The sequence below is a fragment of the Calidris pugnax genome, unplaced genomic scaffold (genome assembly GCF_001431845.1).
Source record: "Calidris pugnax isolate Ruff unplaced genomic scaffold, ASM143184v1 scaffold69, whole genome shotgun sequence".
Lineage (NCBI taxonomy): Eukaryota > Metazoa > Chordata > Aves > Charadriiformes > Scolopacidae > Calidris > Calidris pugnax.
The window spans coordinates 3501324-3523243 of record NW_015090859.1 but is presented as its reverse complement, the minus strand read 5'-3'; positions in this window follow the sequence as shown (position 1 = coordinate 3523243).

Here is a 21920-nt window from a genome sequence, read left to right as displayed (position 1 = left end):
GTGAACAGCACCTCATTTCTGCAAGGTGATGGATGCCCTTAAAAGGTGCTAATGGAAATTGATGCCATATAGTACCTTATAGGTTTTGTCTTCACCTAAATGCACGCCATTTATGAAGATGTAGTTTAGGAACCCAACAAATTTTGTCCGACTGACAAGGAGCTTTCTGCAAGAGGTAGTATGCATGGCTTGGAATCTTCAAACCAAAAATACCTATCTATAAACACATAAAACCATATATACACAAAAAAAGTACTATACATTCCTTTCCTGTTGAATGCACAAATGGGTTTTAAGGCCTTAGGATTGTCCTTTCCCTAATGACTCTCAAAAATATGAACAGCATTCATTGCTGCTTGATGATAATAGTGACCTTATAATAGTTTCCATGGAAAGAATCCTGAGATCATAAACAGTGACAAAGTGAGTTTGTTAGTTACCAAACATACACATTCCAAAGGTACATGACATTTAATTCTAATCTATTTTTAGAAATCATAGGAAAATGAAGACAAATTAACTTTTTCCAGCAGAAGCACTTACATCGCATTTCCAAATACAATTACAGAGGAGAACTTCTAATTGACTATTATTAGAAATCAAGTCATTTCTATTACACACTCTACACTGTAAGCTCTTCTCCAAAACAGGGTGTTTAAAAGGCAGCATTTATGACGGACTCAGTGAACTGAGCGTCTGAGTCAGATGACCTAAATTCCTCCAAGCCCCTGTGCCTAATATTTTGTATTAAATGACACTAGGCTGATACTCATTCAGCACCTTACTTAGGCTTTCTGAACTCCACTTCATAATATGGTGTATTTACATAGAGAGTCCAGAAAGCATAGCACAGCGTCTGGGACTCTCGGCTTCGACGTAAAGAGATATTTACCATTTTTTGCAGGGTCTCTGATCCCTCTATTGTGACCTTGTAGAGCAGTCTGCTCTCCACCACAAAGACTACCTGGAGCGAAAGAACTGCTTCTATTTAAGATGAAACCTTGGCACAAGCGAGGAGAGTTTTTTCCGAGGACAGGCAGTGGGAACATATTGAATACCAGTGTGATTCTCCCCTTTCCCTTCACTGTGGAGTTCTCCAGCTATTTCTCCAAGAAATTCACATCTCCCAAGATCCTGCCAGTAGCATCTGATAAAGGCTGACGGCAACAACTGAGGCTTGCTTTAGAACACAAAGCAAATGCCTTTTGTACCCAAAGAAACAGTCCTCTGTTTTGTCATGCCCTTTCTTTACATCCACAGAGAAATTTCTCTGACTGCCTTTTTACACTTAGAAGTTTTGCCAGTTTAACTCTTTTGGTTAGAAGCATGGGATGAAAAACCCAGTCATTTACTGACATGGCTATAGGGTGAAATAACTCTTACATAGAAGCAATTACACCAGTAAAAATTCCTTTAGCAAAGGTAAGTTATTCCATTTGGAGGGGACTGTTAAAGCTACCTCTGCAGAAGAATCATTTTGCTTCTGTGAAGAGCTTCCTCTGGGAGTGAAGGATGAAGATAATGGTTAGGAGAGTTATGCCACACAAACCTTTGGAAGTACTGACAAGCCTACCATGTCTTCCCTGCTGGATGGAAGGTAATTTTTTCAGCCTGATAGGCTAAATAAAGATAAGGGAAACGCATAAGATAATAAGACACTCATAAACCACAGTGAAAAGGGCCATATAAGTATCTAGAGAGCAGGAGCTATCACGGAGAGGAACGTTTAATGGGTAAAAGTTGAAAATAGATTTTATGAAGGCAAAACTGCATGGGGTCGGTATGCAATTTAATAACTGTATATGATCTGCAGCATCTACATAATGCACAAAAGCGCTGACAACGCAGCAAAACCAGTACTAGTTCTGAAACACAAAGAATAAGTTTAACAAGGAATGTACATATCCCATGAATTATAGAACTGTGCAAAACTGAGGAAACTAGCAAAATTTACACTATGATGCAGCAGCAGAGAATCAAGAGCTGCTGAGTAAGGTCAGAATAGTGGTATAGGGAAAAAAATACATGGGGTTCAAATCTGCCCCAAATGAAAGATGAAGACCTTCTCTGCCACCTTGCCATTGCTTCCACCTGCATGTGGGTATGGAATCTCCTCCCATATCCTCCTAGTGGTTGCCTGTATGTTTCCTTGATGCACACTGAGAAAATCCCACCTGTGCTGCCAAATTCAGGCACTGCTTCTTTCAGTCTTGTGTCCTACCACAGGCAATATTTACTGCTACAGGCTTCAAAGGAAAGCTCTGTTAATGGAAAGATAGGGATAAAGTGCTTCCTCCCAGTTTTTGCCAGATAGAGGCTGGTTTCTGCAGGTGTAGTCATACTTATATGAGGGACAATGCAGACGGATTTCTTTGTGTTTCAGAGGGTATTCAGCTCACATAATGATAGCTATTGTAGTGTAACCTAAAATGCTTTACAGTAGGATGACACACTATGATTGCTGCTAGTATTAATAAACACATTGTCTTTAATTTCCAAAACAGACACTGTAAATCAGGTGTTTGAATTAGCTGCTGGATTTTTCTAAGAGTGGGATTATTTTTCATCTGTGGATGCCTCTACTACAATGACGTTCTTGATACATTCAAATGAGCTTAAAGTGCACAGCGGAAGAGCTCATAAAAGGAAGGAAAGTTGATTTTTTTTTAAGCAGTAGAAACCCTACAACGTTTGGCTGTTAGCTTGTTTTATAAATAGTGCAGTAAACCCTGATGCTCAGTCTTCTCTGAAACATCTATAATTAAAGGGTGATGGGCCAGATCGTGAATGCCTTATTCAAAGTAAGACTGCTCATGGTACAAAGTACTCTCCAGAATGAGTAAGTGCATCATAATTTGTGCTGCTGTTGTCGGAGTTTAGTAATAGACTGCTATATAAATAGGTTCTTGGAAAGTACCAAAGTGTTCAAGCCATTGTAATTGCATTAATATAGCTGACAATAATCAGTGGGGAATATTCCAGCATCTTCTGGTAAATTCTGGTTATATCTATGCAAAGGTAGCTCTTGTGTTGGCATTGAGAAGTGTGTGTGGCTTGCATTAGTGTTTCTACTCAGAGGCAGTTGTACAGACACAAAAAGCCCTTGGTATTGCTCACAAGCCTGAGAATTCAAAGTCTTAATTTATTGACATCCTTCAGATGAAGATTAGAGACAGTGACTTTTAGAGCCTCTTGCTGCTGTTGGGCTTCTTTGTTGCATGTATGTTTATTAGGCATCAAATTTTCAAGGTAGTTATACTCCTAAGGATGTAGAGAGATGCCTTACAAGATTTTCAACAGACACTTTATTTCTATTGAATATGTGGGATCTAATCTACACAGAAACCGAAAATTATCTGTTTCTATGTGGATCTTGAGAATTTGACTCTACAAAGCTCTTTATCTTAAATCATTTTATCTCTTCTAGCTTCATTTCCTCATTGACAAAAAAGAATATTGAGACTTTCTTTGACACTGCAAATATTTGCAATATTTCAAGGTTATTGCAATAAATAATACAATTTCATAATGAACACTTAGTTTTCAAGAGCTACAAGAGCTAATGATTACTCTTTTTAAAAAAGGTACGATCCATTGGAAACATTAATGCTAGTTCTCTGTTCTTCTCTGCCTTTCAATTATGCGCTGCGAAGCCTCCTTTGGCTGCACATCTCTCTGATCCTTTGGTCTCTCTGGCACATGTTCTGGTACTCTTTCTTTTTTTTATCCTTTCACATAAATGGGATGCCACAACACAGTCTCCCTAGATCATCACGATAGTTTTGAGTGGCTGATTTATAAGTAGCTTAAGACCACCCACTCCCATACCTGTAAGGTCAAGGATCACATGTCAGCAGATGCAGGCAGTGACTAAACGTGCAAAGATGCCCAAATCTGCCCTTAGCTAAGTCATTACTTAAGCTGGTATTAGGAATGTGTCGATCTACACAATGCAGCAAAATACTTACATGCGTTTGCTTGTCCCAGTTTCATCAGTATTCTTAAAAATAATTTACACAAATTCTGTGCTCAGTTAGGAATTTATAATCCCTCTTCCTTTCTGTGCCTCCTTTCTTTAATTATGGTGTATATCTGCCTCCACTTTGCAATCTGTTTCCTTCCTCTTTAGCTAATGTAAAAATTTCCCTCTACTATAAACATATCCCTTCCATTTTTATGGATCTTTTCTTCGCTTCTCTACTCCTGGTCTCTCTTGCTCTCAGTCTGTCATGTGCCATATTTTGTTTGTCCCAGTAATAGTATCATGAATGTTTGTTCTGGCTGAACTGTCCATGTCACTAAGTTACACAGACCCAAAGCTAACTGAAATGGACCAGCTCACTTCTCTACTTGTTGGGGTTATCTCATCCAGAGAGAATGGCCACATCTTCAGTGTGCAGCTTATCCTTTGGTGTCCTCTTGCCCCTCTGGCCTGTGATGCATTTATTATCTTTTGTTATTAATGGGAAGGAAATTCTGTCCAAACTCACCAAAATATCATGAGAGTTATTCTATAGACCACCCGAACAGTGTTTTTATAGCATGAAACCAAGAGTATATGCTCCACCTTTGGGATGCATAAAAGCCCATGAGAAGACACAAAGCCCAACAGTGTCAGAAGATGGTGTAAGGCAAGACAGCCCTGTGGCAGTTTTTATCTTTTAAGAAATGTTTTCCAAGTTCCCACCTCTGAGTTCTTAATACTACACAGGAAAGCGTCTCCACGGCTCACATCTCTACTAGTACATTTAGTACACCAAACAACAACCAAACTGCCTCCTGGTAATTGTTCCAGGCCAATACTAACATTCAGTTGTTCCCAGAAACTTTTTGGTAGAATATTAGTTGACTGATGCAAAAAAAAAAAATGCTGAGGGTTGTTCAGGCAATTTAACAGTATAGAGGATTGCATTTCAGTGCCTGGCAAAATTCACAGATACTGTTTAATTTTTTGGTATAGATGTAGTTGTAGTGAAAACTCCCTTTCCCTGTAAAAAACTTTCCCTGTAGTGAAAACTCTCCCTTCCTTCCTCCCTCCCTCCCTCTCTCCCTTCCTCCCTTCTGGCCTTCCTTCCTTCCTTCCTTCCTTCCTTCCTTCCTTCCTTCCTTCCTTCCTTCCTTCCTTCCTTCCCTCCTTCCTTCCCTCCTTCCTTCCTTCCTTCCTTCCTTCCCTCCTTCCCTCCTTCCCTTCTGTTCTTTCCAAGTTTCACTTGAAAACTGTAAAGATGATACTTATAATAACCAATAGCAGAGAGCTGATGAATCATCAGTGTAGAAAGTCCATATTTGATTTCTTTCCAGACACAGTTTTTAAGCTAGTCATGTAAGCCTGTGCAAACATAAAATAAAACTGGACATTTTTTATGTGGATTACATGTTAATTACCATCTCCACTAACAAAAGCCCTTTTTTTTTGCCTGCTTTGAAAGATGAGTTAATATTGGATTACTACTTAAAACATCCTACATCCAGTGAGGCAAATCTATTCCAAAATAAAAATAGCTTGGAGAAAATCTTGCCCTGTTTTCAGGCTTGCTAAAATTGCAATAAGCTTGGTTCATGCTTTGACTAGCTGGCAAACATAGGTTATGAATTAGTAGGAGGACATGTGTGTGCACTGTTCAATGATAATGAGAAAAGCTGAGAAACTCTTTCATTGTGAATCTATGAATGAATGTAGAAATTCAAAGCCCCAGCAGTAGTTCTCTCAGTTATTCTGGTCATCAAGCTATTAAAAAATTTTACCAAGTAGGATTCTGCCCTTATTCTGTCACTAACATTTTGTTACCTCTTTGCATTATTTGAAACAAGTCAGAGGTACAGGACAGAAAAGAAAAACAGATGACTGGAGAAACTGTAAAAAAACATAGTTATACATTTCTATGAGGAAAAAGTCTCTGTTCTTACAGGCGGGTCTTCTGTTGAGCTGAAGACTGATTTCACACCAAAACGAACTCTCCTTATAAATGGCAAATACGTCCCCGCTGCCTGCAGATCAGAAGCAAACTGGAACAGTGAGGAAGTCAGAGCCATTGCTACAAATAACAACTTTCCCACCAGGGTTTTGGTTGTTTGGTTTGGTTTGTTTTTTTCTTTTCAGATTTTCAGGAGGGAGTGATAAATTTGTCAGCCTGTTCATTATGCTCCAGTAATTAAAAACAAACAAACAAACAAACAAAAAGCCAAGAAAACTTTTAAACTAAAATGCTTTTTTTAACATCTAGGTCACAGTCCTTTTTCCTTTTTTTTCCAGGACCTAATTTCATGGGCCACTTTTATATCTCAGTGTGATTATATATGAATGAAGTCCCTGTCACATAGAAAGGAGAATGTCAATACAGATGAAAAATAGACACAACAATAAACTTTTTTTATAAAAGAATAACAGCATTCATATTCATAATGATAAATTTTAATCAAATAGTACAAAAAGGCCCAGCAACACAAAGTGGAGGGTGAAAAAGAGAAGGGGACAAAGACCTTTGGAAAGAGACAAGTCAGAGAATAGGAATGCATTGCCATGAAAAGCGTTCTTAGGGACATTTGGAATGAAAGTCTGGCATCCTCTGAAATATGCTGCATGTTTTGCAATGGTGAAAGACCTCTGTTACGTCCACCTGGTGTCACTGGGTTTTCAGGTGCTTGTATGGTGAAAATTGAAAGCAGACCTTAACTGTTATGCAGCAGACTGCATTTTTTAACATTCACTTTCACTGGGGCTAGTGTTCTTTCCCATAGTATTTATAGTGACCAGAGGAGAGTTTCAGTGCGAGCTGAGCTTTTACTATTGTTTTGGTTTTAGCTGCCAGGAAAAAACTGACCTCTTACAGCCTTCAGCAAGTCTGGCTTGTGTTTAGATGGATGATCAACTACATTTCAATTTAAGTGAAAATAGCTTTATGCAGAAATAGGTTGAGAGCCAGCATCCAGGACATGCAGGGAGGGAAGAACTAAACAGTCCCTTCTTCACCCTATTAAACGGTCAGCATAAAAGGGGATAATGAGAACAGCCCTTGCCTTCAAGAGAGGAAAGATTGTTTCCCCTGTTGAGTGCCTCAGCAGAAAAATGGTGTGGGGAGGGAGTGCAACAGGAAAAGCAATTGCTCTTTTGCTTCTGCCTTGCAGTAGGCACTGTGCCTGGTTTGCTGAGGAGGGGAGAGTATGCCACATTCATTAGGAGACTGTAGGAAAGAAACTCTCAGCACATATGGGAAATCTGAAGGGGTGTTGTGTTTTCCTCATGAGCAACATTTCCTGATGATCCCTCAAAGACAGTGTCCATTCTGCACCTCCTAACTAGGTGGCATCCTCCTGAAAGGCAGCTGAGTTTGCTGTGAAGTGCTAAATACATAAAACAGTACATCAAATGATACCTAAAACCAAGGTGATTTTATTACCTTGGGCAGAAGACTTGATTTGCCTTTCCTTGTGCATGTTGTCTAGCAATTTACTGTAAGAGACAAAAGTCTCTGTGCAAGAAACAAACAAAAAATGGCAAAATATTTCACAGAGGACCTCAAAAAGAAAAATAGATATACCCTGTCAATAAGTTAGCTCAGAGTGAGATATAAAGCAAATGTTTGGAGAGAAAGGAATGAAGCTTATTCTCCTCAAAAATGGAGTATTACATACTCCCAACAATACGCCAACAGATTGCTATTCGTGTTTCGGAGTGTCTGATCAGAGCACATGCTCAGGGCATAACTGTACAACCCCATCCTCAGCTATTGGGCATAGTCTGTTAGCTCATGATCACATTTTTGTGGACAACAAGGTAAACCCGAGTGTAAGACAGGGCAGTGAATATACTCATTTACACCAACATATGTGCAGTGTTAAGAACACAGGAAAATTATTTCAGTAACTGCACATCAACTAGTCTCACAAACTCTTTCATGAGGAATGGAAATGGATTCTTAAGGCAGGCAAATTTTCTTGCAAACAATCATCTCATTTCTCTTAAAATATATGAAGGCAAAATGGTGCTAATGGCCTGCAGGGTTAGAATCTAAGAAAAGCTCTTGGATCAGATTCAAACAAAGGAGAAAATAGAAAAACAGAAGAAGAACTCACCAAAACCCACTGTTTATTTTGTTGCAGCTTTAAACTTAACGAATTGTCACACTTAATTGTTTTGTATTTTGAAAAAAAAAATATCCGAGAAAAACTGATCTCTCACCAAGGCCATATACTTGGTTGCCAAGCTTTGGTCTCTAGTCAAACTTTATGGCAAATTTATAAGCCATGTAATACGTTAGATTTTAGCAGGTCTGCTGACACAGCCTTTTGCGATGGTGCTCACAAAAGCAATAAATAAGCCTTGCACTTTTGATTTATGGCAGCATAAGAGCTTGATGTACATTCCATCAAACTCAATGGGAGTCTCCCATTGACTTCAATGGAATCTGAATCAAGCATATAAATGAGAGGAAGGACAGGCTTGGGGAGGTTAATTCAGAGCAAAAACCAACGAGGATCCAAATAGATGGGAAGGTGTTTTACTTATTCTTTCCCCTTCTTACCCTACAACAGGACATCTGTAAACTAACCATGAGAATTTGACGTACATGTGGGGTTTGTGTTTGCGTGCGTGGTGCATGAATCAGCCCCGGCCTCTGCCTTTAAATGCTTACTGGGATTTTGCAGGCGGGAAGCCATTTCATTGTAAAAACTGGCATCAAAGGATTCCTACCGTCCTCTAAAGCTTACAGGGACCATGAAGGAAGAGTAAAGTTGTGGCAGTTTAGGTCATGAATGAATCACAGTTGCCAACACAGTCCTTCAGCACCTCAGTTTCTCTGTGAAATCCGGGTCGAGGCCAGAAGGATGTCAAGATAATTGATGCCACTGTCATCCAGGATGCAGAGGAAAATAAGTAGAAACTGAGTCATCAAACAGCAGCCTTCTTTTGTCATGCTAGGTGCTAAAACCCAACTGCCTGATGCGAAGGAGACCTGTTCTCATAGAAATAATGAAGAGGCCAAGAGGTACAAGTAGGCAGACCAGTTACTTTGATGCAGCCAAATTCCAGTTGGGAATTTGTAAAGCTGAGGTTGCCTGTCACTGAAGCTTCAAGGCAGAGTTGACTAGTAAAATTCACAGAGTAAATTATTTCCTCCTTTTTCTAACTTTTACATCCCAAGCTAGACAAGCAAAATTGTTATATAATTGATACCGTGCCCTAAGGTAAAAGTATCGTCCCTCTGTTAAGTTGACCAGGAACTTCAAAGCACTTTTAAAAAGCCTATAAATTCTCGATAATCTTCACACCAAATGTTACAACGGAATATGCTTGTTACCTTTTGCAGTTAGGCTCTTACAGCTAGGTTTAATCTCATACTCTTTCTGTGTCATCAAATACAGGTTTTCGTGCTATTATTCACCGATACTTTTGTCAGAGCACTCTGACATTCTGTTGCTGCATTTGATTTTAAAATGATTATGGTTGTTAAGTCTTTGTGGTTAAAAAGCCACTTGGGCTGAAATTTGTATCATGAAGGTGCAGACATTTAAAAGGCCATACAATGCCTGTGACAGCGTGGATTTCTTTGCTTTCTGACAAGTAGGTTTCCCATCAGATTCACACCAACTGCAGATGAGGTTGTGCAAAGTAATGGAATGCATGTGATGGGTGAGAAATTAAGATGGGCACAATGAAAGCCAATCCTGTATTTCATACCTAACTTCAAAGAATCACAGAATGGTTTGGGTTGGAGGGGACCTTCAAAGTTCATCCACCCTGCAGCAGGCAGGGACATCTTTCACTGAACTGGATTGCTCAAAGCCATGTCCATTTCAGCAGAAGCAAATCTATGCAAAACTAGATCAGAATGGATCTACCTCTTAGACTGAAAAAAAAAAGCTAATTTCCAACTCTAAGTCTATAACCAGGTTGCTGTCTGTCTAGTTCTATTTGCCAAAGAAATTCACCTAAAATTACAACTCAGTGGAAGTCTGCCACAGAAGACTCCATACAATATCTGAAAAGAAAAAAAAAGTCACGCTAGTAAAATAGCTGTTTAAAGATTTTGCGCAAACAGAAGCTTTTTTTCAATGAAAGCATGCACTTCAGTTTTCTAATTGCATAAATTTTTTTGTGTGCCTTTGGAGGCTATGATTTTAACAGCTTTCCACTAATTTACTTTTTTTATGACCAGATGAAAGCTGTGCTTTTCTGTTGTATGAAATGAGCACCCAGTTGCTGGCCAAAAGCTACATGTCTATTAAATTTAACTAATAGCAGCATGTGCTTTGGTGGACAGAGTATCCTGGGAATAACTCCAGGAATGTAGAGCTTCACTCTCACCTCTTTTTTTTTTAATTTTGAAGCAACTTTATTTACTTATAAGACTCTCATAGGAATGCAAATTACTGTTCCATCACTTCGCCTCCACCATTACTTTTGTTCAATCTGATGAGTGCTTAATAAAATATTAACTTAGTTTGTGCCTAGGGTAAAATATACAATGGGGACATGACAGTGATCTATGTAATCAACCTAAGGTTCCTGTTCTTATGCCAGGAAGAGTGCAAACACAGCAATTCTTTAGGCTTTTCTTCAGATGACTAATGAAGAGTCATCATTCCCTTTAATTCAGTCATGAACGTTGTCCACTATTATTGGTATTAGACTGTTTTCAGATACAAAAAAGAGCAAAAAAGTACATGCCATCTTCATCCAGTATAAAGTAAATGATCATGTTTATTATTTACTCAGATTACAATTAGATATCCATATTTCCTTGATTAATATTAAGAATTTATCTCTTTATATGCTGGACTTATTTCCAGTTGTGTTCAACAACTGAATCTCCTGCTGGAGAGAACAGAAGCTGAGAGTTCTCTGCACCTCTGGAAATATCAAGCCACTTTTTCTTGAGAGTCTCAGGGTGTATGGATTTAACTGCCTGCTTGCAAAAATGTAAACACTGTGCCTAGAAATTCCAAGAAGCTGTTGAGTTGCAAAGCACCTATGTATTTTTACTAATCAATACCTTTGATTGCCCTTTCCCACACTCATTACCTTGTTGCAAAACCAAGGTGCTCTCAGGCATTTGGTAGATACCATAGGTGGCCAAAGTAACACTAGAATTTGGGCATTCTCGTTGTCTGGTCCTGCACTCAGACTAGTAGGAAATATCTTTTTAGAGAAGAAGATCAACTGTAGATTTCAGAACTCAGAAGTCTGTTCTGAATTAAGATACAGTTGCCTTCGTTTCTATTACTTGATCAGATTTTGCAGGTAGGCATCCACATAGAACTAACTCAGGATTTGCTGTTATTGTTGGTTTCATTCCTATTTATACACAAAATTCCCTGAACTTTCAGGACACTTTTATTCCAATTTTCACTGTGTTCAGTATGTGAATCAAAACTGGGGGATAGCTTTCACTCAGCCTGATCACTCCCTGTCTCTCTAACCCTTACTGTCCTCTCATGCTTCCTGTAGCTTCATCCACATGCTTAGGGAGATAGTGAGATCCCCTGGCAAAAGACCACAGGGAGGGGCAGCGTATGCCAAGAAGACCAGCAGGATGTGACCTCCACTGTCCCAGGGGACCACTATACCAATGAGACAGCTACAGCTACTCATTCCCCTGGGCTAGGCCCAAGTAGGCTTTGTAGGAAGGCTCAAGTAGGCTAGGATTCAGCTGCCTTTGTAGGAAATGCTGCTGCCCAGGTCTCTGAACCTCCTTCCTTCCCTGTTCTGATTCTACCAAAGCCTTTAAGAACTGACTCACTCTTTCCTCCCTCAGGCCTTCACTTCATGCTGTGATGATGCTTTCCATTAGATGGAGCTTTATGTGGACTACTGGAGAAAGGAGGGCAAGGACAAGATGGCACATAACTGTGAACCTATCTATATTTATGTCTAAGAAGAAAGGACCATAGAAAGCTGCATAACAGCCTTGGAATTTGGCCATATGTTCATCCATACAATTTTTGGCCCAGATTTAAGTTCATCTCTTGCAGTGATGAAAACTAGTAGCTGCAGAGCAGTACCCAGAAACTCACTCCAACAGTTCAGTCCAGAAAGTATAGAAAATTATATCAAGTTATAACTGTAGAGGATATTTGAAGTAGCAATATATAAAAATCCATCTGACTAGCTCCAAACTGTAATTTGGCTGTGATCATAAAATCACAGAATGGTTTGGGTTGGAAGGGACCTTAAAGATCACCGAGTTCCAATCCCCCTGCCATGGGCAGGGACACCTCCCACTAGACCAGGTTGCTCAAAGCCCCATCCAGCCTGGCCTTGATTAACAGATCCTACTTCTGCAAAAGTATGAGTGGACCATGCAGCCAAGCCCTCAGCTTAAAATCAACCATTAAATATTGTTAATAGCTCTTTTTATCATATTTGGATTTTATTCATACAATCTCACCACCGCTCTATTCTGAATCTTTAGTAAGACAATCAGCATAGTAGATTTCTTAAGCTGCGAACAAATTTTTAATATAAGCAAATACTTCCTTTTTAATGAAGACAGACATGTTAATTTCCAATGACATGACTGTGTCATGGAACAAATTAAGTAAATGACTGTATTCAAATTTGCCCCCAAAAGAAGATGTCAGCTTTTGTTTAGTGCGAGGAGGAGGGTGCCAATCAGTCCCTCTAGGCCAGCAGTGAACTCTTTACTGTAATCATCCAGCTATTGTTCACCTTAGCAATCCTATTACTAGATGATTATTTAGTCCACCCACAGATGGACCACAGAAGTCGTCTTAGGCAAAAAACTGTTCATGGGTGTGAGCAGTATTTCTGCACTCTGGTCCTTTGACATCCATATTTCATGTATAGGGAAGGAATCTTCCTGTTCAGCATCCCACACACATATATATCCGTTCCCAAGCATGCAAAGCCCATGGCTGAGTCAATCTCAATTGCCACTAAAGTACAGTCATCATCTATTTTATACAATTATCTTTCTTATGGATCATAAGATACCAATATTTAGTCTAAAATGCTACAGCACAGTAGAAACCTGCAGTATTTCCTACCACCTACATTTTTAGATTTCTGGATGCCTGTCAGAAAGCGTATGGACAGAATATACTAGAGTATATATTTAAATAGCCAGCAACCAAATCGACTGATGCTGTTTAGACCTGCATACATTGCTAATATGTGTGTTGACAAAAAGATGTTTCTTTGCATAGAGTGACAACCAAGAACGGAGTGAGGAATGAGTCTGGTATAGTTTTGTGTTGATCATCTGCACCTGAAAATGTTTTCTATCTGTATATATTACAACTATTCTTTTATTTATTAAACTTTCTGCCTACATGATTCTGTTTCACACATGTGTGTGTGTGTGTGTGTTTATGCAGAGCTGTAAGATGCTTTTGTGTCAGGGCTGTGCCCACTTCCCTGTTCCTCATATGGCCAGCTCAGATGCTTTCCTCCTCCGCTCTCAGTATGGGTGTCCCCTTGGCTGGGCTCCTTTCAGCTACTCCTCCACTCTTTCCATCTTATTTTGATACTGTGTCCCTTCCCACAGTCTCGCATGATCCCAGATGAACAAGCATTGTCACGATTGTGTCGCATGATCCCAGATGAACAAGCATTGTCATGATTGTGTGTGTGTGTGTGTGAAACAGAGACTTGGAACTATACACATGGACAGTAAGAGGGTAACTTAGCTGGTGGTCGGGATCTGTGCTAGACCTCTGCAAAGGAGTGGCCTTTTTCCACACAGATGTGCTGGGTTTGGTAACAGTCCAATTTTACCCAGGGAGTAATCCCAGCACAGATAAAAATGTTTATGGTTGTCCTTGGAAACAATATGTTATAAAATAATGCTTGCATTGGTTTCATACTATCATTTCAGAAATTGTAAGTTCTTGAAGAAATGGAAAACAAAGAAATTGTGATAAAAATAATAGACACATAAGGATTGCTTTTGAAAATATACTGGTACATAATGGTGCTCAGCAGCAGTATTATTATTACAAGTTGCTCAAAGTTTCCACTCACAATCACATTTTACAGAATGGAATGTCCTGGACATTTCAAAACATAGTTCGGTCAGACTTGATATACAAGGCACCTACAATCTCAGTGAGGAACTTTTAATAGATCTTATCTGCTTACACCCAAGACTTTCTTGACCCCAAGACCTTTTGTAAAGCAAAATACTCTTCTCACTGAAGAGAGACCTGACATAAACAGGCACAGAGAAAATGACCGCTTGGGATTTTTTTCAGCTTTCACATTGACAGGGTTGCTCACTGGTGATGAAGAGCAATTCACAGGGAGTTGCAGAAAAGGCAGTGAAAGGTTTGGGCTCTGAAAGGCACTACTCAATATAATCAAATGGTTACTGTGTTGGAGGAGCTGCACCCTCCTACCAAGCAACAAGCAGCACCAGATCATTAGTCTGCCTGAAGGAGGTGTGTGGAAAGAATTAAGTAAAGCTGTTTGATTTTTGGCTGGTGGGAGGTTTGGGGTGGATTGCAGAATGAAGTAGATGAGACACATGAAGCTTTAGAAACCCACTCGTAGATGGAGATCGCAAGCCACATACTAATTGCCTGCCCACACAGCACCGGTGGCAAAGCAGAAACGTGGGTGCTGCCAGTGGGGGTGGCTGCGAATGCTGAAGGATGAGAGATCTTCCTCAGGCTCTGCACACTGGCAAGAAGTGGTTGAAGCTGAGATGGTTTTTTGGACAGGTGAAAAAGAAAAGACTGAACTTAGTATGTTCTTTAATCCTGAAGGCATGCCATGAAAAGAGGTTCTGTGGTTTAATACACCAGTGCTAAAAAGGATTTGTATGGATTTAACCAAACAATACATGGTGAGTGGTAGTAAACTGGATATCTAATAACAAGAAATTCTTCATGTTTGCTTTACGTACTGTGGATGATACAGAAGCACTCTGCAATTCTACAGTCCTTTGCCATGAAATTTGTACTTAAAAAACATCAGCATCTCAGCATGAGGTAAAGGAACTGAGGAACCATAATAGGATCTCTGGATTTTAATCTATGAATGCTTATTTTCAAGTGGCATAAGATAAAAGAACAAGTTGAACGAAACAATACTGCAATCAGTGGCCCTTGAACCCTTGCATTAAGTTTTGGACTGATGGCCAAGATCCTGACATGTCCCAAGGTTTCATTTAAAACATCCTCTGGGCTTTCTGTTTCTCTGCATTTGTACAATTGCTTGTATTCTGTATCTTATCACTTTGCTGTCTTTTAAGAATCAACATTCTAAAGGATTAGATTTTTTTTTCCCTGCAGCATTATTTTCTTGGTGGAAGAAGGGCAACTTGTGAACACATTGTTTTATCCACCACTCTCATTGTTTCTGTTACTTAGAACTGGTCCACTGATTAATCTAAAGTCTTTATTTCTTTATCTTTTGAATTTTAGGTATCAGCAAATTATCTAACCTATTTTTGACAAGACCTTTTGAACCTTGCATATTCTCCACTACTGCAGAATTGAAGTAGTTCATATTCCTGATTTTCATCCTCAAATAATCTCTATCATGGCAGTATAAAAAATCTCTGATTTACATATAGAGAATGCAGATAAAACAAGTTTAGATGTAACATAATGTCTTATAGAAAGATGACAATTAAATCCAGCTCTTTGCCTAACACCCTGGGACACCCCTTCAATTATGCAATTCCCTAGAATTCTCCTTTTCAGGACACACACATATTGAAACAATGCAATTATTTTTATCCTGCTTTAACTTTGAGGTGCACAACTAGCTCCCTTAGCCATGCAAGAACACTTCAACAGAAAGCATCATATGCAAAATTTAGCAGTGATCTGAGCTGCTTTTCCATAGCTTGATTATGATTTCTTCATAGTGTTACAACTAGGGCTGTAGGCCACATCAGATGTCCTTGGTATCTTAACGTGCACTGAAGATATCTTCTGGAGAGCTGATCCTCCTTGTATTCAATATTATTTCACTAATGGTATTAGTATCCCCCATTTTGCTGAAGGCGTTCGATGCCCTTGAGGGCTGGAGGAAAATTCTCATTTTTAATTCCTGCAGATACTTGGGGCCTTATCCAAGTCCATTGGATCACACCCCAATCCACACTTTTGTGTATTCTCGTAGAAAGCTTTTATCTGTTAATTGCTGCCACATCTGTCTCTCTTTAAAATTTATTGTAATAGTTGTTGAATCCCTAATAAAATAAAGCACATATTGTATTTGTTTCTTTTTTTATTCAGCACTAATGACTTACATATTGACAATTATTTCTTTTCTTTTGGGAATTTTTCTGGTTTGGATGTTGTTTTTTTATCTACAGGAAACCCATCTCTCTGGAAAGGCACATAAAAAACCACCTCAGCATTGAGTTGTTTGAATCTTTGCAGCCTCTTATACATCTTAAATATTAAAATATAAATACAAATGACCTCCTCCAGCTTTTGGGCAGCTTGAGAGTGTCTGCTCCCCTTGGCTTTGTGTTAGACTCTTTCCCTTTTTTTAGCTTTAATTTTTGTATTACGTTTACCTAGTGGGATCAGCCTGAGGGCTTTGCTTTTGGGTGCCTCAAAATGTCATGGGGAAGAGAGTTCAATACTTTTTTCTTTTTAACTAGCCTAAAATAGACTGTGTTCTCCTAGTTGCAGAGGTATTCTCACTTCTGTCACTACCAGAGAGAGGCTCTTTAAAAGTCTTGTTCACTATTTAGAGACTATGGTCGTAACTTCACTGAAGGAGATGAAGACTTTTCTCTACAGACAAATCTTCTTGGCACCAGAAGCTGAATCAATTCGTTTTTAGACTCTTGTCTTTTGACAGACACTTATTCCTGTGGCATTCTTCTTATGAACTCCCTTGGAAATGTGCCCAGGATTATTTTTGTTTATTCCTTCCAAATTCCATTCCACCCGCACTAACACAGAATTTTAATCCTTCCCTGCTGGTGATGAGGGGGTTTCTTACATTACTGGAGAAACATGTTAAAGAAACCTTTTTTTTTTTATCCCATCCTCCAAATTCTTGGTCTGTGCCAGTCGTTTGAAGGGCCACTGTCTTCATGACTCATTCCAGGCTGACCAAGACAGACATCATTCTGCCTCCCTTGGAGTCGGGCAGAAGTCCAGAGAGAGTGGAAGAGTGTTGGTGTCCCTTCTCCCTTGACACAGGCCAGCTCCAAAGCACAAGAAGAACTCAAACTGTGCAGCGCCCACCTTTTTGCTGACAGGCGCGCATGGCTGGGATTTTTCTAACACTTTGCAATCCAAGCTTGGTTGTTTAGCTAATCTGATTCGGGTTGGGATTCACAACAGTTTCTTCAAGATGGGTTCTCAGCACCACATGTAAGAACTCGGGCAGTCTGTGCCTTCCACTCCCTCACTTGTTTATGCCAGTTTATGCCTTGGATTACCTCTGGGCAAAATAGTGCCAAGCCCTTCTGTAAACAAACACAGCTATTACAAGGCGCTTGCACAAAGAAGCAAACCTGACATTTCGTCTGAATGGTGGCAAACTGCAAATGTGCCTTGAGCTCTGAGAGGAAGTGGTGCCACCGCTGAGGGTGCTGTGCCATGTGTGGCAGAGAGCTTCCCCTGGGGGCTCCCTCAGCTGCAGCATCTCCATTAACCCCAGGTGCCCTCAGGGGCACAGGAAAGGAGTTGTTGAAGTTTTAGAACCAACATCTTGAAGCAATTTTGAGCTACCAGCAGGAGTCAGGGAAAGGAGCAGAGCTCTGGTGTGATGTTCTGTCTACAATCTAATACTTTTAGGAGGCAAGTTGCTGCAGGCTGAACCAGTTACTGCTTTCATGTGGCTTTCCGCTTCATCTCCCATCAAAGTCAATTACACTGGGGTTTGATTCTCCACTTGGCCTTACCTGGCACCTCTCTTGCCTCTACCCTTTTTGATGATGAAATATCTGTAACTCAGATGCTTCACTGCATTATTATTATTATTACACTAGGTAGACATATCCCCTAGCTCATCCCAAATAATGGTCAAGTACAGGACACTAAGTTCATCAGATGAAAAATCTGGTTCTTATTGCTAAGAATAAGCTCTTCACAATGTATCACACAAATAAATGTATTGTATATCCATACAATTCTTTTGCAGTACTGCCTATCTGATAGTCTAAGAGGTAGAAGGAAGGTCCCTATCAGTATCTGGAAAGTTGCAGAAGGGGTCTAGGTGTAACAGTTGGTCCCACGTAGGTTTTTTATTTGCCGATTTAACTAAGGTGATGTTGATACTTGGTGACAATCTTTCTATTTACAGAGATTTACTGGATGTCTTTCCCTTTATCGTTATCAGTCTTACTTTGTGTCTCTAAGGTGGACTTACACCTACTTCTTTGTGTGTTATTGATCTAAAGATATGTGCAGGCACTTTCTCGCTAGTGATATTGAATTCTGGCCCTTATCCTAATGTATTCCAGGAAGCATGCATTCCTCACCATTGCAAATGTTCAGCGACCATGGTTCCTGCCACCTTCACTCACAGAGGAAGCATTGGCTAGAAGTGCTTGCTTTTTATGACAAAGGATTTTATTTTGTGCATCAACAAGAAAAGCTTGTACTCCTGGAAACTTCAAAGTGTTAAGGAAAATCACCCCTTTTAAGGATCTGGATTACACATAATATTGGTAGTCTGGTAGAGAATAGGCCTAGATAACAATATTAGCATTTTCACCAAGTGGAATGTAATATCGAAACTGAGTTTAGCTGTGTCTTGATTTGGTATGCAATATGATAGAGGACAAATAGTTCTTTCCTTTACAGAAACTGTTTATCAGATCATTTTCTTGTTCTTTTCACTTTTACTTTAGTGTTGAAAGAATGTAATCTGCCTTGAAGAGCCTTACAAAGGCTATGGCATTTACATAACCTCTTAGTGATCCTGCCTAAAAAGTCAGAATATGGGGGGCAGGGTTTTTTTTTATTCAGACAATGTCCTGGTTCACCATCTATATGCGTCAGGTCAAACTCATTAGCTATCAAAATCAACTGCCTGGAAAACCTGTACCCTGATTAGTCAAAGGATAACAAGCAAGATTCCATGCAATGGCAGTCTTAGAGAAGATTGAAGCTGTATTTTGCGTGTTGTCCTAGAAATCAGATTCTACCTAAAACTGATGTAGAATTTCATAAATTGTGTATAGAGATGAAAAGATGCAATTCGGTCTTGAGATTGACTGCTCTTTGATTTTCAGAGTATATCTACTTTTGTTTTTCATGGCTTATTGCTGTTCTCTTTTGGCTCAAAATAATCATTTTAGTTTAGAGCTGTGGAATTGGTAACTATGATCCTGAACTAATTCACTTCTTGTCTGTGGTATTTTTTTCTCGTTAGTTTGTTGCTTGATTAATGGATATGTTGGTTTATTTTTAATGGAATTACCCCTAAATTTGTTGTGTCTCTAAGTCTGCTTGCTACTGTTATCAGTGTCAATGTCCTTTTTTGAGCAATAGTTTCATTTAATATAGCTATATAGCGCCATTGTTTTTTCAGCCAACCCAGCAACTTGTTCAATATCTACCTATTGTTCTGGTTGTACTGTTCTTGTACTCTACTTACAATGCAGATGCATTTTTTCAGCTGTAGAGAAGAACACAAAATGTCTCTTGTGAAAACCTTTTTTTTTTTTTTCCAGGGATGAGATAGGTCAGACTGTGAGCAGCAGTACAGGTCATTGCTTTTTTTTTTTTTTTTTGACCATTTCTGCCCGTCTCCCATAAGCCTAAAGAATACGTACATGAAAAATTATCATAAATGCTAGTATCACTTCCTCATAAAATGAAACAAAATTGTGTCCTGCAAAGAGAAGGGCATCCAGCTCCCCCAACTGAGATGCTTCATTCTCATCTCCTTTTTAAGTGCCTTGTGATACATTCCTCAACAAGGAAGTGCCACTTGTTTCAGTGGAGGTACTTTCGACTGTATCGAGGCCCATCGTGTCCACCTAATGCAAGTGTGTATCTATCTAACCTTAAGTAGATATCTTTCTCTAGCTCCCACCTTTGACTTTTGGTTTTAATTAATCAGTTAAGTAAGGGCACCTTTCTATCTCTGCTAACAACACTGTGAACTTTGGCACTTTAGGCACAGTTTCACCAGAGAGCCAAGCTAAACATATCCAGATCTGGTCCTCCCCAAAAGGACTCCTGTGAAACTAGGATTTCTTTACATTTAATTTAAATTTTTTAAATAGATTTCTTAAACCAAAACAAAACAAAACAACCCAAACCAAAACAAAAGCATTTATTTCTGTGAAAACATATGAGTTATTCATTTGGTCATCACTAATATCATAGAAAGTACTGTCCAGGATACAAAAAAACCCACCCTCATTTTGCTTGCAATTAACAAAAGCAGGCAAATAACTTCCAAAGTTTTACGAGCTTTTATTCAGGGATGAATCTCTTTTTCTTCTCTCTTTTTTTTTTTTTTTTTTTTTTTCTGTTTCACCTTAACAATGATATGCTAATTATTGACTACAGTCTGTATCAAGTTTTAAAGGAGTGAATGGAAGATACCAGTAAAGTACGCTAAGGTAGGTGTTGGAGGGGGGAGACTAAGGTAGAAGACAACAAAAGGAGACTAATGAAAGAAAAGAAACAGAAAGGTGTTAGTAGTCTGAAAGAGATAAGAGTGGTTGGAAGTGAAGAAACACCACATTTGCCTCTGAAAGAAAACAGAACCCTACAATAGTATTTGGCCATTCAGATTGGAACTTGCTACCCTTGAGCTATGACTTTCTGTTCAGTAAGTGAGATCTTACCATAAGATGTATGAACGCAGAAGCTTTCTGTTATTCCTATGAAATGCTCTTTAAAGACAGTAATCACAATTAATTAATCAAGTAATCACAAGTAATTTTAAAGTAAATGAATCAAATAACTTTCCTCTATTTTTAGTAAGATAAAGAGGGATAAAAATTGCAAGAATATTAGATTAATTTTACTGTTTCTTTGTTTAACTGTCAAAATAACAGGAAAAACACACTATGATTTATTTAAACACTACTTTGAAGAGAAGTTGTCTTTTGATATATGTTCTTCCACAAAAATGCAGGAGAAAATAATGTTGTTAAATGACTAGTTCAAACACAGTCCCGTGTAGAAAGTAAAGTACTTTCTTAGTTGGTTTAAAAATCACTGCCATAACTCTTAATAATATTATATCATCATGAATCAGATATTAAAAGTATGATTTCAGACTTAGTTGCTCTTCAACTTACTTAGCTAAAAGCCGCATGCCACCCTCACTTTTTAAAAATGTTTGTTCCCTAGTAGGAATGCTTGCTCCCTGGTCCAATGTGACTTTTATTAGTTCTCTAAAAATGCAACAGGAAGCCCCCAAACTCACTTGATTAGCCTGCTGCAAGTAAGGAAGAGCATAAATTGAAAGGGAGCATATTGGAGCATGGTGGGGCTTGGTGGTGCATCTATGCACATGTGTTCTCACTCCTGCGAGAGCACACTCACTCCACAAGCAATTTAACAATGTGCAGAACCAACCCACAGCATGTTTCCTTATTTAAATAAGTGCATATTAAAATCATATTTGAATACTGTATCATAAAAGACATTCTATCTTGATAGGGCTGTTGTAGTACAGAGAGATAATAGGTTGCTTGGAAAATATATTTAAAACAAACTAGTATGAAAGGAAGACAACAAATAATACTGACTAAAATTTCATCTCTTTAATACCAATTCACTTCTCCTGTCGCTGGTGACACCTTTTTATGGAAACATAGATTTTGGAGTATTTTAAAATATAGACATCTGGCTCTGTCTTGTGACATGTTAGACATGCTGATCTGATCCAGCAAAGCACTCACATGCATTCCTGGGCTTCATTGGGTTTTCTTTTGTACTTAAGTTACACTCTTCAACACTTGTTTGATTCGTCCCAGAGTTTTCAGCACCTACAAGAGTAAACCTTGAGTGAA